This window comes from Miscanthus floridulus, chromosome 2 (genome assembly GCF_019320115.1).
Source record: "Miscanthus floridulus cultivar M001 chromosome 2, ASM1932011v1, whole genome shotgun sequence".
Classification (NCBI taxonomy): Eukaryota; Viridiplantae; Streptophyta; class Magnoliopsida; order Poales; family Poaceae; genus Miscanthus; species Miscanthus floridulus.
In genome coordinates, this window is record NC_089581.1 from 95,110,728 (window position 1) to 95,128,377 (window position 17,650).

At 44.0% G+C, this 17,650-nt stretch overlaps 1 pseudogene; it reads right to left on the reverse strand.

Annotated features, from left to right (window-relative positions):
• Positions 1-9,561: 9,561 nt before the first annotated feature.
• On the reverse strand, positions 9,562-11,827 carry LOC136539214 (protein FAR1-RELATED SEQUENCE 5-like; annotated as a pseudogene).
• Positions 11,828-17,650: the final 5,823 nt, after the last annotated feature.

The window sequence follows — 17,650 nt, forward strand, 5'->3', positions numbered from 1 at the left end:
AGTCTGTTATTGCAAAAGCTAGTGGAGCAAAAGCTGATCATTTTGTTGGACGCCTTTCTGATGATGCAATTAAAGAGATGGTAGCATCATCAGGAAAGAAGCATCTATTGCCTACAGAGGTATGTTTTGTGGCTTCTTGAATTCAAAAGGGAACTGCAAGCTTTGGAAGCAGATCAGTAAGCATTTTATTACTCAATTTCTTCAGGTTGAATCTATTCTCAAGGACTTGTGGAAAAATGATGCCAGGTTCTGCATGTTACTTTCTGACTCCCAGAAGAATATGTTAAGTGAACCAGAAAAGAGAAGGGGCTATGAAATGTTTTTCTTGAATAGTCTATTTAGATTGGAATGATTTAATATGTAGCACAATAGTGATTGGTTGGAAAATAACAGGGCAAACTTAGAAGTGACACGAATTCATACATCTAATCACTGAAGTAGGGATGCATCATTTACCTGTAATCTTTGCCTCATGTTGAGCCCAGTTGCCGATTGCAGTCGGAGTATGGGGCTGGCCTCCGTCTGCCGCTGTATCCATAGTGCCAATTCCAGACGATGGATTGCTCGGCTGGCCTCTATCTTCTGCCGTAACCATTGCCGGCGAGATGAAACGATAAAAAATTGATGAGAAAGTAGAGAGAGGATGCGGTTTGTGAAGGATGTTGTAGGGTTGCTACGATCAGGATTGAGCAACTACGATCCTATAGGAAAGAGCAACTGCGATCCTACAATTACGGAGGCCACGTTCTCCAGACGAGAGTTTCCAAACGAGGAGCACCCTACCGCTAAGCCGCGTGGCCCATGTAAGCCCGCAAGGGGAGACAGGAGGCCCAAGACGAGCGGCCCATGAGGGGCGTGCATGCGGTGGAGGCCGAGTCCACCGCCGCGTCAACGCGGTGCTTGGCGAGTCCTCATCGATCACCGCCATTTCTGAACCGAGCCTGCCGCCACGTCAACGCATCATTTTTTTCTTTAGCACTAACAAGGAGTAGTAGTTTGTTGCCACCGCTGGTCGTTGTTGGAGCTTACATCACCGATGCATGGTCTGGAGGACAACGCTTCCCTGCTTTCGTCACGTTTTCATGGGTCTCGAGCATTCGGAGCTTGGGTGAAGCGGATATTGAAAGCATCAACGACAAGGGAGAATAGCTCAATGGCATCGGATGGCTGGTAGACGACGCGAGCGATTCACAACGACTCTCCACGTTCTGCGTTGCTCGCAGCTTCACGATACGTGTTCGACGCTGACCGTCTAGCTGACATGATAGGAAGTGAACCGATCACTCTCATGCCTCGCCAGAGTGATGAACCACTAGCCGTAACATGATAGGAACTAACCCGCCACTCTCATGTGTCGTCCGAGTCGACCAATAGGCTTGCACGGTAACAAAACACAAGCGATCACTCTCATGCTTTGTCTGAGTGGACACCTAATCTTGCACGATAGCAACTCAACCTACAATCTCCGAGGCTAGTCCAAGTGGACCAATAGGCCCAACCTGAAAGTAAGCGAACCGATCACTCTTACATGTACTCCAAGTGTACTAATAGACCTAACATGATAGGAAGTGAACCGGTCACTCTCATGCCTCGCTAGAGTGATGAACCACTAGGCATAACATGATAGGAACTAACCCGCCACTCACATGTGTCGTCCGAGTGGACCAATAAGATAGCACGATAAGAAAACACAGGCGATCACTCTCATGCTTTGTCTGAGTGGACTCCTAATCTTGCACGATAGCAACTCAACCTACACTCTCCGGGGCTAGTCCGAGTGGACTAATAGGCCCAACCTGAAAGGAAGCGAACCGATCATTCTTACATGTACTCCAAATGTACTAATAGACCTAACATGATATGAAGTGAACCGGTCATTCTCATCTCTTGCCAGACTGATGAACCACTAGGAATAAAGTGTGAACTCGAAATAATAGGCCAACAAGATAGTTCTGGCTTTTTATTACCAATTAGTAGTTTAACTCAAAATAATTAGCATGGATTATGGATGAGGAAAAGATTGTGGAGGGTGAAAAATAAATACAATACATAGAATTTGGATAGCCTCCCTAGCGGCAGATAATAAAAAAATAAAATTTAAAATAAATGGTGCCAAAAAATTTTATTGCCATGGGCCAGCACCAGCTAGGTCGGGCTCGACCACGGAGGGAGCCCAACCAGGCCGACGCCAGCCCGATTGGCCCAGGTGTATAGTTTAGGAGTTCAATCCCCGCTACTTCTCCTGTTCTTTTAAGCTACGTTCTTAGCTTCTCAGCGAGCGAGGTGGGACTAAACCTGGTGCAGATGGCTGACTGCCGTATTCACGTGGCTTAGTTGGGCCATGACCTCGTGATGGGCAGGCCCAGCCGCCTCCCGCTCCCCCTCCTCACGGAGATAGGAGGCCCAAGACGAGCGGCCCATGAGGGGCGTGCATGCGGTGGAGGCCGAGCCCGCCGTCGCGTCAACGCGGTGCCTGGCGAGTCCTCATCGATCACCGCCATTTCTAAACCGAGCCTGCCACCACGTCAACGCGTCATTTTTTTTCTTTAGCACTAACAAGGAGTAGTAGTTTGTTGCCACCGCTGGTCGTTGTTGGAGCTTACATCACCGATGCATGGTCTGGAGGACAACGCTTCCCTGCTTTCGTCACGTTTTCATGGGTCTCGAGCATTCGGAGCTTGGGTGAAGCGGATCTTGAAAGCATCAACGACAAGGGAGAATAGCTCAATGGCATCGGATGGCTGGTAGACGACGCGAGCAATTCACAACGACTCTCCACGTTCTGTGTTGCTCGCAGCTTCACGATACGTGTTCGATGCTGACCGTCTAGCTGACATGATAGGAAGTGAACCGATCACTCTCATGCCTCGCCAGAGTGATGAACCACTAGCCGTAACATGATAGGAACTAACCCGCCACTCTCATGTGTCGTCCGAGTCGACCAATAGGCTTGCACGGTAACAAAACACAAGCGATCACTCTCATGCTTTGTCTAAGTGGACACCTAATCTTGCACGATAGCAACTCAACCTACAATCTCCGGGGCTAGTCCGAGTGGACCAATAGGCCCAACCTAAAAGGAAGCGAACCGATCACTCTTACATGTACTCCAAGTGTACTAATAGACCTAACATGATAGGAAGTGAACTGGTCACTCTCATCTCTTGCCAGAGTGATGAACCACTAGGAATAAAGTGTGAACTCGAAATAATAGGCCAACATGATAGTTCTGGCTTTTTATTACCAATTAGTAGTTTAACTCAAAATAATTAGCATGGATTATGGATGAGGAAAAGATTGTGGAGGGTGAAAAATAAATACAATACATAGAATTTGGATATGAATTTGGATAGCCTCCCTAGCGGCAGATAATAAAAAAATAAAATTTAAAATAAATGGTGCCAAAAAATTTTGTTGCCACGGGCCAGCACCAGCTAGGTCGGGCTCAACCACGGAGGGAGCCCAACCAGGCCGGCGCCAGCCCGATTGGCCCAGGTGACGATTGAGATAGGCGGTGTATAGTTTAGGAGTTCAATCCCCGCTACTTCTCCTGTTCTTTTAAGCTACGTTCTTAGCTGCTCAGCGAGCGAGGTGGGACTAAACCTGGTGCAGATGGCTGACTGCCGTATTCACGTCGCTTAGTTGGGCCACGACCTCGTGATGGGCAGGCCCAGCCACCGCCCGCTCCCCCTCCTCGCTTCATCGCGTGCGCGCAGGCACGCGCCCCTGACCCGGTCCCTTCTTCCCCGCTGCGCCGCATCGACCGGGCGAATCCACCGCCGCCCGATTCCCTCGCACGCGCCCCCCGAGGTTCCCCGCGCCCGTGCATATAAAGAGTAGGCCCAGAGCACCGCGCCGCCCCCTTTTAACCCTACAGGAGCCGCCCCGAGCCTTAGCCCTAGCCCGCGCAGCGCCATAGCCGACGCCCGGAGGTCTACCCGCCGCCGCCGCTGATCTTCGCCTTCACCGCGTCACCGGCATCTAGAACCCTCCACGACCTTCGCAGCGAGGTGAGCAATCCGTCGGTGCCATTCGTGTATTTCTTATGTAGGTATTGTTGGTTTGGTTGATGGAAATCGACAAGGTTTTCAGTTTCAAATGCAGTTGTTCTTCACTGTTTCTTTCAATTTAAGTATTCAAAATTCCATACACTGCAGAGGCAGGAGCAAACGTAAACTCATCTAAATTTTGTCAAAAAAAAAGTAATAGGCTATGTTGTTGTACCATAAAGATAGAGTAACACTCTGCTCTGCTGTGTTGCTTGTTCAGTTGGGCTCCAAAGCAATAATGATGCTATACGTATAATACTCATAGATGTATTGAATATTCAGTTGACCTGCAACTGCTGGTTGCACCTGTTGGCTACTTGAGGTGTGGGTGCGGAGCAATTCTTTATAGCAGCAGCTGCATTAGCAAATTAATATAGTGTCTTTCTAAGTGTCTATGTTACTTAGTAGTCTAAGATTTGGGTCGTTTGACTTGTCGAGAAACCTAACCTCTGTAGTAGTAGGTTAGGGCAGCTAATCCTGTACATAGGATATATACAAGTTGTTACCAACAGAAAATTAGAACTTGCAATGGATTTTATAAATAATTTAGAGGTGCCTAGACCGCCGCCCCACTTGCATCCTTACCAACAGAAAATTAGAACTTCCAATGGATTTTTAGTCTACTGGATGTAGTTTTAAAAGGGTTTCAATGTAGCATGCCACTTATTCTTGTTTTTAAATTCCTAGGTGTCATGGATCGTAGCAACGACATGCAACAAGTTCGGAGGTCCCTGGAAGAGGGGGAGGAGATGGTTAGCAAACAGAAGGCGGACCGGCACGATCTTGATTTAGATATACAGCTTGAACGTGTCCAAGCTGAAATCAGGAGGAGAGAACAACGATGTAAATATGACAACTACATATCACTTCAGCGTGCCGAGCTGGACAAAGCGGTAGAGACTAAGCATTCAGAATTGGCCAAAAGAGTGCGGACAGAACAGATTGCCCTGCTGAGCAAAGCATTAACTGATCAGCATGCCACCTATGCCCAGAAGATAGAGCAGGAGCGTGCTCTCTCAAATGATGCCTTACAAAAGGTAATGTTTAAGTGTGTTCATTGTTCTGCATTATTCTTTTATCTTGGTTAATAGGTAGAGTAGCATTAATCACTATCCATTTTCTTTTTTTTCATGTTAATAGGTACAATAGCATTTTTCTTTAATCTTGGTTTGGTAGAGTACCTCTCTTTGTTCAGCTTTTGGAAGTTGGATTTTTCTTATTATTAGGTCTGTACCCAAATCTTTGTCAATCTTGTAATCTTGTATAATTATTAATACAACACTTGTACAAGCATAACATGATTTCGTACTTTGATGTAGCTACTTTTTAGTCTACTGGATGTAGTTTTAAAAGGGTTTGAATTTAGCATGCCACTTATTCTTGTTTCTTACAAAAGGCCCGTGAAGAAAATGATGCCAATATAAAGAACGAGAAACAACGCTTTGAGTCGATGATTGAGCAGGCAAGGGCACAATTGGTAACGTTGGAGAATGAGCGCTTAAAGATGAAGACCCTCATTGAGTCCTTCATCCAACGAGAGGAGGTCCGTGCCAACATGAATATAGAGGTAACTACGGTACTCTTTTAATTTATATTATATATATAACCAGCTGAACACCCCCCTTGTTTGCACTTTCAGGTAGAAGATATGATATGTATACCACGGAGATACATGTGTGTAATAACTAATAACGAGTGTGGCCCGGTATATGAATTTTTCATATAATTTTGGTTACTCGTTGATCTGAAATGATTCTTATTCGTCTAATCTATACATGCAGCATGTGGTAATGCACTTTAAGATTCACTCCGTGAAGGAAATGTATTCGGATCTACAGAAGTACTACGACAGTCGAGAACAATTGGCCGAGTTTGTAATTACAGAGCCAGCCACCGTTGAGTATTACATTCTGTCACAGCATTTGACAGCTTATTTTGGATACAAAGGAGACACACAGTTGTCCTACCTGAATCCTGTTCATGAGAGTGAGCCATCAACTGCATTGGTAAAGATTGACAGACAAGAAGATGTAGACAAAATGGTGGATGCACATGCTCATGAAAGGACAAAGATTTGTCATCTGTACATAGTGAACGGAGTTGGATTTTATGATGAGGACGGCCGTCCATGGCAGCCTGATGACGAAGGCCATCCATGGCAGCCTTATGAGGAGGACCGTCTATCGGGCAGCGCTGATGAGGAAGCTGAACAAGACGACACGTCTCCTGTGATGAAGAAACGACGCGCTGATGAGGAAGCTGAACAAGACGACATGTCTCATGCGATGAACAAACATGCTTCTTAGCTATTGGATAGTTGGAGTTTGGTCTTTTACTTGGTCACTTGTTTTATTTTTCTGAAAACTGAATGCACTTGCTCTTGGTCTTTTATTTGGACACTTGGTCTATTAGTGTTGCAAGCTGCTACTTTTCTGAAAACTGAATGCATGTTACTGTGATTGTGCAAGCTGATATTTTTTCCGAAAACTAAATTGCAGTGGCTTGTCCTTTGTCTATTTTACTTCTAATTAGAATATTGATAAAGGCAGCGCGCTCAGGGAATGCCCATTAGATGGCCTGGGCTCTACTAACTACAATGGTAGAAACAGGTGCTGCAATGTCCTGCAGATAGTCGATTGCTGGACTGGACAGTAACACCAGCTTGTCTATTTTTTCTGAATTGACTTTTTGTTGCTTAGAACGCTGAGTGAGCATGTCCTGCAGATAGTATAACCTGAACTCCTCAAGTACAAAACCAGCGTGTTGCTATGGTGTTCTATTGATAGACCTATGTTTTGATATGCACCTAACTTCTGGAGGACAACTCAATGAACCACATGCTGGGAATTGCAGGCATATGACATGTACTTTTACTGTAGAAGTGTGTTGTGTACCAATCCACGGAATTGATCGTTGGTATTCCTGAAGCTTGTTTTGAAATTCTCATTAATGTAATGGACACATGAATTTTCATGTTTTGGCTAGTGATTGAAAAATCGTGCTAAATTCTTGATAATCTGTGAACTGAATGGCTGCTTGCAATTGCTCAAACAAATCTTCGAAATCATCGACCTAGTGTGCTTTACTCTTTTCTCCACAGGCAAGATTAATGGTTTTTGTTACTGGTGTTTGAATCACAAGCAAGCTAGAATTGCATGGGTTCACCTATTTACGTCCACCTTTGTGTAAACTAACATTCTAATGAAGGCACAATGTTTCACGTGCAATAAGAATACTGCAGCAGTACAAAATTGTTGATATTGTTTTGTTTTTTGTACGTTTGTTGCAATCTGTTTGATGGAGTTTACCTGGATGCAAGTGGTTCAGGTCAGAATTAAGTTCATATTCGAAGATATCTTGTGAGGCAGCAATAATGCAAGGTGACTATGCCTTCATCACATAATGTGAAACTGCCAGTTAAGCAGTCATGAAACTGCTAACCTCAGGACAAACTGCAACGATACAAATCACAACACGCACTGGGTTTTGTTAAGTTCTCACTCTAGTATCAAGCACCTTGCCTTTTCCACAGACATCATTTCAAGTTGTCCTACACTATCAACCAGCTTGAGACAAAACCACAGTAAGTATTTATTTGTAAATGTTTGGTCAGACAACTGTGGACAGGAGGTTAGGTAATTAGGTTACAACCTGCTGCCTGGATTTGGGGGTCAACATGTATGTATAATCCCTTGGAGTGTTAGCTTAGATGAGTTTAGAAAGCAACCATATATAGCACAATGATCCTGTGCTTACAGTTACAGGCCACAACCATCTCAGTAAAACACATGTGCAGTACAAGACAATATATAAGAAGACAACTGAAAGAGTACTGTTCTGCAGATGATTAAGTTCGTTAATGAATAGATCCATGTACCCTGAAAAAAAATGAGCAAACAAGGTACTACTGCACAGCAAGTTGCATATATTATTCTGGTATCTTCAGATGTTGTACAGGAGTATCTCAGATTCAAACTGTTGCTACTTGCTAGTATGGAATGGTAGAATCAGGTAGCTTGTGCCTATTTTCAGGCACAGACAGACACAGAGGTTCAGGATTCAAACAGTTTCCTACAGCAGACTGAAACTGAATTCCTCCTGTGTGACTATTTCTAACCAACTATTGCTGCCAGTAGGACCGACATGCTCCGAGACAAACTAGTTGACGAATTGTCAGCCACACCACAACAGTTCTTGCTTCATCTGCACGCACAAGCATCAAAGTTGACTTGGCAGGCATGCACTGAAATCTGCATCACTCAATCATGGACAGTTAGGCCTACAATGAGGAAAGATTTGTTTTTTACCACAGTTACTGAATGAAGTACATCTCGCTGTCCATCAGAGAAAATTGTCGCAGCGGCACAGTTGTGTTGTGTGTCCATCTGACCATCTCGCTGTCCATCAGAGTTCAGAGGGAACCTGCTCCACGAAAAATATTCCAATGAACATTGCTATCTAAAGACATTGCTGCGTAAGTTCCATGTTCAGCCAAGATGGACTAGAACACTAGTACATTGATTCCTCCCTGTAGGCTTTTCAACTTGGCCTTTCTGGTTCACTGAATGGATTGCCCTTCAGTGCCTCCTACAATTTGGGAAAAACAAAGTATAGGGAATGCTCACAAGTACTGATTGTGTACAGATTGCTTATTTACCTACTAAGCAAAATCACACTGCCTCTGTCCACTGCCCACATGGCCTCTTCGCGATGTGGTGTCCTGCCAGCACCGTTCTCCTCCTGCTGTGCGGTAATTGTCTGCAGCAAGCCAGCAACAAGCAGGGAAACGATATTGCCTTGTTAGAAGCATCACATACCAAAACCATGCATTTACTAGCAAAGTTAATAAGGTAGAGAAAAAGACAGTCACTGAATTCAAATACATGACAGATAATAATTCAGTACGGAAACCATACTTACCATCAGAAATATGACAGTGCAATCCTTTGATCATGAAACCAGACATACTCCTTCAAAACTAAATGATAATGCACTAATTGCAGTAAGTAGTTTAGACAGATAATAATTTTAGGGTCAAATTGGCCCAGATCAGCAACACATCAACACGAACACAAAGCCGATGATATGAACAAACCAAGCATCATGATTCCATGATGTAGTTGCAATTTCTGACGAATACATTTACAGACAAAACGTGCTATGTGTCATAGCCTGAGGTCATTTCTAACTATCACTCTCCGCAAGGAAATACTAGAAACAACAGAGTTCTGCACTCTATAGCAGCGGTGCCGGAGATCCTCACTGGAGTTTCTCCATCCCGTAGGTATCTTCAGCTCCACTGGCTACCTTTCTTCTTCTTTCTGCTATCATCTCGGTGTATGCCTGAGAGAAGCCACCACAGGGTCAGTTCTATTCTATCATTCTTTGAACTACGTTTGTAACACAACAGTAAAGTAGCAATGTTTAGAACAGGGTTAGGCCAAAGGTATTTGACACAGAAGAAATGCTTAATTGACTGATATGCTGCAGCATACCTATTGTGCAACAGCAAGCGGATCCTTGGCAAATCATATATCCAGCACATCTTCAGGGAGCTTTGTTTCCTACAAATGAAGAGTAACATTAGCCATAACTAGACAATCCTCACAGACAGGCAATTGTTAGCTTTGATGAACATTACTCTTAACTACCTCTTCTCTCATGGAGCATGTTCGCCGATTGTGACCCTCACCCTTACACAGGGTACATTTCACCTTAGATCTCTTCTTATTTGAAACCGACTTCAACTTTTTCTTTGGGGCCCCTCTGCCAGGAACATGCATGGGATCCAAGACATTTCTGGACTCTGTAGAATCAACATACATGCATTGCGGCAGCACCGAACCATACCTCTTGTCTCCATTCTCTCCTCCGTTTGGCAGGATCATAGCAGCTTCCTCATGCAGAACACGTTTCAGCCGCTCATATGCTTCAGGTGAACGAGATGCTAAAAAGGATGCAGTGTGACTGATATTGCGTAGCTCATGGTACCTCTGTAGGCTATCGGAATAGTCATACATGGTGCTCTTCCTTATAGGAGGAAATGCACTCTTGGCCCCCCTTGTCCACCTTTTCAAAACACAGCAGCTTGGAAGCTTGCGTTCTTTGCGATATCCCAATACAAAGAAGATGTGTGATCAGGGGGTTCCAAGGGACTACAACTTAAGACAAGAACAAGAAATTCCCTTCAGATTGCCTTCATCAACACATATCTCACATTCAACATGGTATTCTCTGTCTCCTTTATCCTCCCTGCCAACAATATACTTAATCGCATCATAGTCATCTAGAATCTCTCTCGCAAAACACTTTTTGGCTGCTTTTATGCCGAACTGCACCTTGGCAAAAATTCTTGGTGTGAACGATTTCGCAGCCTCTTTCTCAATAATTGAAGCATCTGGTTCTAAGCATGGCAAAGAATTCAACGCTTCAAAGTCCAGATTCGCTTCATTACTGCGCAGCCACGAAAGGCAGTGGTCAAAGTGCTCAACCAGCTCGAACAATGTCATTTTACGATCTAGATTTACCTGAAGCCTAGAGTTCAGGCTCTCACTCCGCTAGTTGCTCCTCAGTCCTAAATAGCACTTATCAGCATGGTACGCAGCACACCAGATTTTCCTCCCCTCATACATCTGATACAACCACGACTCCTTATCTGTAACGTTATGCTTATCCAAGAATTCCAGCCATTTCCTCTCAATCTCTTCTATGGAGCAACAATCATAAAGGAAATACCTGAAATCAGCCTTCACACCATCATCGTGAAGATTACGCACAATGTTCTGCTCAATATGCCATATGCATAGCCTATGCGATGAATTCGGCCACACCAGCCTGATTGCTCTCTGCATAGCAAGGTCTCCATCAGTGATCACGGAAACAGGATGCTTCTGAACCATGGCATCAGAGAATGTGCTAAGAATCCACACATATGACTTAATTGTCTCCTACGAAATAATTCCACATGCAAAAAGAACTGTGCTGCCATGGTGATTCACCCCAACAAAAGGAACAAGGGGCAGGTTGTACCGATTCGTTTTGTACGTGCTATCAAATACGATGACATCACCAAATGCTACATAATCAAGCCGACATTGACTATCACACCAGAGCAGTCCCTTAAGGTGCCCTTTCCCATCAGTCTTGTAGTCGAAGAAGAAATCAGGATCCCTACGTCTACACTCTGTCAGGTAACTAATGACTGTTTGAGCATCACTAGCAGCAACTGTCTCCACCTTATTGCGATGGCAGAAATTATACAAGTCCCTTGTTGTGAATCCAACCTTATCATACCCACCGTACTGCATTTCCATAATATCCATTATCTAGTGTTTGCGGATCCCAGAAATCTGCATCGCCACAATATCAGTTTTTTGCTCATCGCTGATTCTTCTATGTGAACGCAGAAGACAAGCAAGGTCTCGTTCCGCCATTGGATGGTTGTGTTCATAGATGAAATCCTTCACATACCACTGCCCTGTGTTCTGTTCCTATGCAATCACAAATTTAGCAGGGCATCCAACACGAGTAATATTCCGTGGCTTCCGCTTCTTAATCTCCCTCTTCAGCTCCTTCTCTTCGCGGAAACCTTCACAATTGCAAACAAACTTCTGAAGGGTCCTCTCATTGTGGCCGTTGCCCCACTCACAATAGCTTTTCCTAACACTAAATCCTTTCCCCTTTGCGTATTTGTTATAAAACAGATATCCTTCTGTTTCACTACCAAATTTCTTCCTAACAATTTCATTGTACTCCAGCAAAGAATCAAGATCCGGCATTTCCTCCTGCATCAATCAACAACATTTGAGAAAAGTCTAAAGGAATAGTTCTGTAAAGGCACGATTTCATACTACATTTTCACATACAAGTCATTCAGTTGCTCTACCAAGTAGCGCTGATAGTGAAGTGCCTAAATATAGCAAACAAAGTACTGGAAAAAAAATTATAACTAGCAGCAGCAAGCATCCATACGGTAATGTCAAAAAATATTCGGGACTACAGTATGACAACTCTTGTTTTCCTTTCCCATTCGCACATATTACTATATTATTGTGGCATCAACAGCATTCATGTTCATAGATATCTTTTCTTTCACAAGGAAAGCCAACGGAGGAGCCTCCCAGTGCCAAGGCCGGGGATTGAAGCCGGGATGCTGGTTTGAGGGCTGGCTCAAGGAACCACCCGGACTAATAGCCCTACTGTTCATACAGTATCTACTAGGCTAAAAAGGGTTTATCCGCTCTTAAGGATATGCGGCCATTTTTAATCATTCCCCAAGGACCAGAGTATCAGACTTTGTTCCAATAAGTGTGGCCATCTACCAAGACAAGATAAAATTTGGAATCAGGCACCTATGCTGCAAAGCTAATGCTGTAATTGAATTTTATAGTGTAAAGTTATGAACCCTGAAATCATATTGCTAGTTTTGTTTGACCATTCTCAATGACAATAAACATTACGATAGAGAGTCAACGTATCTGTTGATATTATTAGTACTTAAACTTGCCCAGCAGTAATAAAATAAACTTGTTAGACATAGGTGTTGTACCTCTTCATCTGTGTCATTTACGTATGCCCATTATTTAGCAATGTGGTTGTGGTGTTTATTTCTAAATCTTTTAGATCTTCTATGGGATATGCATTTAGGCTTTGCAAAAATTCTATGATTGAATGCTAATGATGTGGCATTGAATATGAAGAAACAACGAACTTGTCAACTATGAAAAATAAAGAAATCACTAGGGCACATTTGAAGAAGCTTGTCTCAAAATGTTTCTGATAGTAGTTTTTGATTTTTTGATGTTATGTTACTAGAGGGTTTTTTTTATTTACAGGTGATTTAGCAGATAAATCCCTTTTCAGGGTGTGCTCATTTGATTACAGGTAGTAGAAAACCAGTACTAGCAATGTCTGGTAAAACAACGCTGCTAGAAAGGAATATATATTCCATCTACCAATAAGTGTGGCCATCTACCAATTGTGTGAGTAGTTTTCGCAGTAGACTTTGGATTAGAGTAGTATGGTATGTGTTTATCTGAAATGAGTTTATGTTTGCTCCTGCCTCTGCAGTGTATGCAATTCTGAATACTTAAATTGAAAGAAACAGTGAAGAACAACTGCATTTGCAACTGAAATCCTTGTCGATTTCCATCAACCAAACCAACAATACCTACATAAGAGATACACGAATGGCACCGACGAATTGCTCACCTCGCTGCGAAGGTCGTGGAGGGTTCTAGACGCCGGTGACGAGGTGAAGGCGGAGATCAGTGGCGGCGGCAGGTAGAGCTCCGGGCGGCGGCTATGGCGGTGCACGTTCTAGGGCTAGGGCTCGGGGCGGCTCCTGTAGGGTTCAAAGGGTGCGGCGCGGTGCTCTGGGCCTAATCTTCATATGCACGGGCGCGGGGAACCTCGGGGGGCGCGTGCACGGGAATCGGTTGGCGGTGGATTCGCCCGGTCGATGCGGCGCAACGGGGAAGGGACCGGGTCGCTGACGCATGCGCTCGGCTGCGGTTGCTGGGCCTATCGGCCTGCGTGCGCACGCGATGAATCGAGGAGGGGGAGTGGGCGGCGGCTGGGCCTGCCCATCATGAGGTGGTGGCCCAACTAAGCCACGTGAATACGGCAGTCAGCCATCTGCACCCGGTTTAGTCCCACCTCGCTCGCTGAGCAGCGAAGAACGCAGCTTAAAAGAACAGGAGAAGAAGCAGGGATTGAACTCCTAAACTATACAGTACCTACTCTCACTCGTCACTTGGGCCAATCGGGCTGGCGCGGCCTAGTTGGGCTCCCTCCGTGGTCGAGCCCGACCTAGCTGACGCTGGCCCGTGGCAACAAATTTTTTTGCCACCATTTATTTTAAATTTTTTTATATCTGCCGCTAGTGAGGCTATCACCATTCATATCCAAATTCTATGTATTGTATTTATTTTTCACCCTCCACAATCTTTTCCTCATCCATAATCCATGCTAATTGTTTTGAGTTACACTACTAATTGCTAATAAAAAGCCAAAACTTAAAAATAAGAAACACTCGAGTTCACACTTTAAAAAACTCGAGATTCCATTCAGAGCCAACCAAAGCAATGTCAACACCTCCTGGGAAAGGTTTCACGAGCACATGAAAAATTGCTTTTCTAGCATGATCCAATTTACGTTTTGGTTTACAGATCATACAGAGTAGCGACCAAGTTCAATGTTACAGCCAACAGATTCTGCTTATCGATGTCTCATTGCAGTGTCAAATCTCGTCTCAACATTAACAACGTTACAATCATACAAAGTAGGGCCGTAGGGCTGTAGGGACAATCATACATAACCTTGCAACTATAACAATGCGAGGTCATGAATATAACCTACTGAGTGCATTAGGAAGTTACATGCAAGTATTTTTTGATGTTTCAGCCCAGTCTTTGTTGGGCTCTCCCTTTGAAGATGCATGCCTCTTGTGACCACTCCGAGTCAATAGCGCAATGCTATTTGATCTTGGCATCTGGACAGCCCCAGCAACACAATCTCCAGCATGAGCACAGCTCCAAACTCGAGAAGGCCCTTCCCCTAGTGAACGTTATCTTCGGAATCCATTTTTTAACCTGCAAATTGACCATTGCTCGGTATCTTTACCAGCCAGCTTCTCGCACACATGGCAAGGAGGGTCATGCTTCTGCCCCTTGGGAGTGGTCCACTCTAAACACTCAGCATGGTAGACATGGGAGCATGGGAGAACACCAGCAACCGGTAAATCTCCAGTGCGTACAATTCTACAAGAACCCCAAGGTGACCTCTTTGTCACAAGCCTCTCACAGAGGTCACACCTTGTTTTCTGCATTACATTATTACGACACAAGGTAACTGAAGAAACTAGATCAACAACCTCAGCAAGAACTTGAAAACCTCTACAGTGAAGTGTGGAGAGGAAAATGAAAGCCGGTGACAGATGATGGAGACCGACTGTGGCTTCACGGCGGCGAGCAGGTGATGGCGAACGATCAGTCGGGAGACAACAAAAGGACGCGCAGAGTCGTCTAGGCGTGATTCACTGGTGACACACATGATCACAGACTATTGCTACACTGATTTTCCATACCACCTATATTAGTTCTGAAATGAAAAAAAAATCAAGTCAAGTCGAAGCATGAATTCTATGAAAAATTGATAATGTTAAGTCGAAGCATGAATACTATAGAAATAAAGCACCACCAACTCAGACTTTTCAAATGTTAGTATTAGTATCATAGTATGCTTTGCATTTTTTCTAAGAAAAACTGATAATGAATATGCAATGTGTCACAATACTAAATCACAATTGTGTAGGGTCCTATCTCATATTCTGCATATACCACCAGATAATAATGACCTCACCTTTTGTATATCAGATTATCACCCAAAGGTGTCTGGTGACAATACTCTCTGTTTTTCCCTTCCCCATACTGCTCTGAACAAGAAAAAACACTAATGAAACTGAGGCATTATTACGTTGAGCAGGAAAAAAAATAATTGGATCGGCTTTTAGCAGTAAAAGAAAAATAATTAACATTCCATAAGAACATGTATTATGCAACCTATCAAGCAGCACTGTTTTTTCACTTTCAACATTTAAAGCAACAAATCCATACGACTATATGAAAAATAACATTGGCAACCAAAATCCAGTGTACATTCACGTTTAACTCTGAACATCAAGCAAGTTCTTAACCAGGATAAATTCTAAATTTTTTTTGTTGCAGTTTAAACAGTCACTGAACTATGAACTAAGAACCAGTTTTCAGCTTTTTAACACTATATAATTTAGAGGCACTCATATGTATATTTTTCCCAAAAATCCTACCTAAAGATACCAACTTTAGTAATCCTCCCCACTGCAAGCGATTAATTTTTCAGAAAACTAGGTACTCCATCTGCTAGCTGCAATCAATTTAACCAACAGGCATGACAACCTAAAACAAATTGGATAATAACTAAGTAGTAAAAAGAATTCATAATAATTGTAGTATACCTCAGTCTGATGTTCACTACAATTAACTATTTGCCTAAAATAAGGAAGCATTGGGCAATTAAAAGGATATAGATTAAAGATCTAGAAAATTAACTAAACAGAAATCAAACATTTTCAGATACACGAGTTTCTAATTCCAATTAGAACAAGAATCCTCTAGATCCACAACCCAAGAACAAATTGCCTCCAGAAGACAGTGACATTACCATAGTTGAGGCAACAGCTGACTAAATTTCGATCTTGTTAGAGATGGGCAACAACACAAGCAGCGTGTATGGACGTGCTATGGCCTATGGGGAAGTGCATAGATTATACCTGGATGGGAGGAGGCGATAGGGCAGTTTCGGTGGAGGCGGGGGTCCTGATGCGGAGGACACCGCCGGCCGCGGCGGCGGAGGTCGGCGGAGGTGCCGCTCGCGTCAGGCGGCGGCGCCGGGGAGGAGGGAGGAGCGACGGCGCTAGGCACAGGCGAGGGTAGGCCGGCGACGACGGTGCCGCGCGAGGGCGGATGCAGGCCGGCGACGGCTAGGGCTAGCGCGAGGGATGGGCGCCGGTGCTGTGGGGAGGCGGATGTCGGGCAGGCCGGTGACGTTTCCCTTCTCGTGGGTGCGTGGGCAGGCTGGGAGGTGGGCCGGCGGGGGTGGTGGGTTGGCTTTGCGAAATGACCATAATGCCCTTGAATGAATAAAATCAATAAAAATAGCTATTTTGGGTAGGCATGAGGAAGCGTCAGCAAGCGTTAGGAAGCATTTTCAACCATTGTAAAATGGCTCTTAATTTATATATGTGGAAACTATAATGACGGTTAAAAAGGTACGGAGAGAGCACTTCCCTTTCCTTTCTCATCACGCGTGGATTTGTGAATATACAATCTGCATTCTGGTTGGTATGGCAGCTGGACTCCGTGTATTAGACAATTGAAATCACCCTGAGAAGGCCAGACAACTCAGTCGGAAAGCCTAATAGGCTCTGGAAAGCGCAAATAAAATCACCCGGAGCAGCTGGACAGGGCAGACGAATTCTAGAAAATTCATACAAAAATGCTGGAAGTTGTTGGAACCTGACTTGATCCGGAGCAATCTGTAACAACGTACAAGAAGAACCTCCTCAAGTGTCAGAATAAATATAGGCATCCAAGTGAGCTGAGTGAAATACGCACTCAGCCAACCAAGCCGAGCGAATAAACATACACGGCCATCCAAGCTGACTGTATGTATTCGGACAAATTTGAACGTGAACAATTCTTTTAGAGCTTCATTTGCAGTGCTACATTTTTTGTCCCGTCGACAATTTTGCCCACCTTTTTTCCAATTTTGTAGCTGACTATTCTAATATAATATTCTTGATAAATTTTCTTCTTCTGAAACAAATACTTTTCTCTGATAAGGACTGTCTTTGACCACCCTTATTCCAGTTTTCTAGCTGACTATTCTAATGTTCCTTGATGATTTTTCTTCTTCTCAAAAGCAATGGCTACTATTTTATCAGATAATGACCGTGCTTGACTAACTGGTGATAACTTCAACTGTAAGTTTTAGGGCCCCTGGCAGACTATAAGTATGATGGAAGATCGAGCTCTCTATATTCAATTCAGCAAGAGGCAATA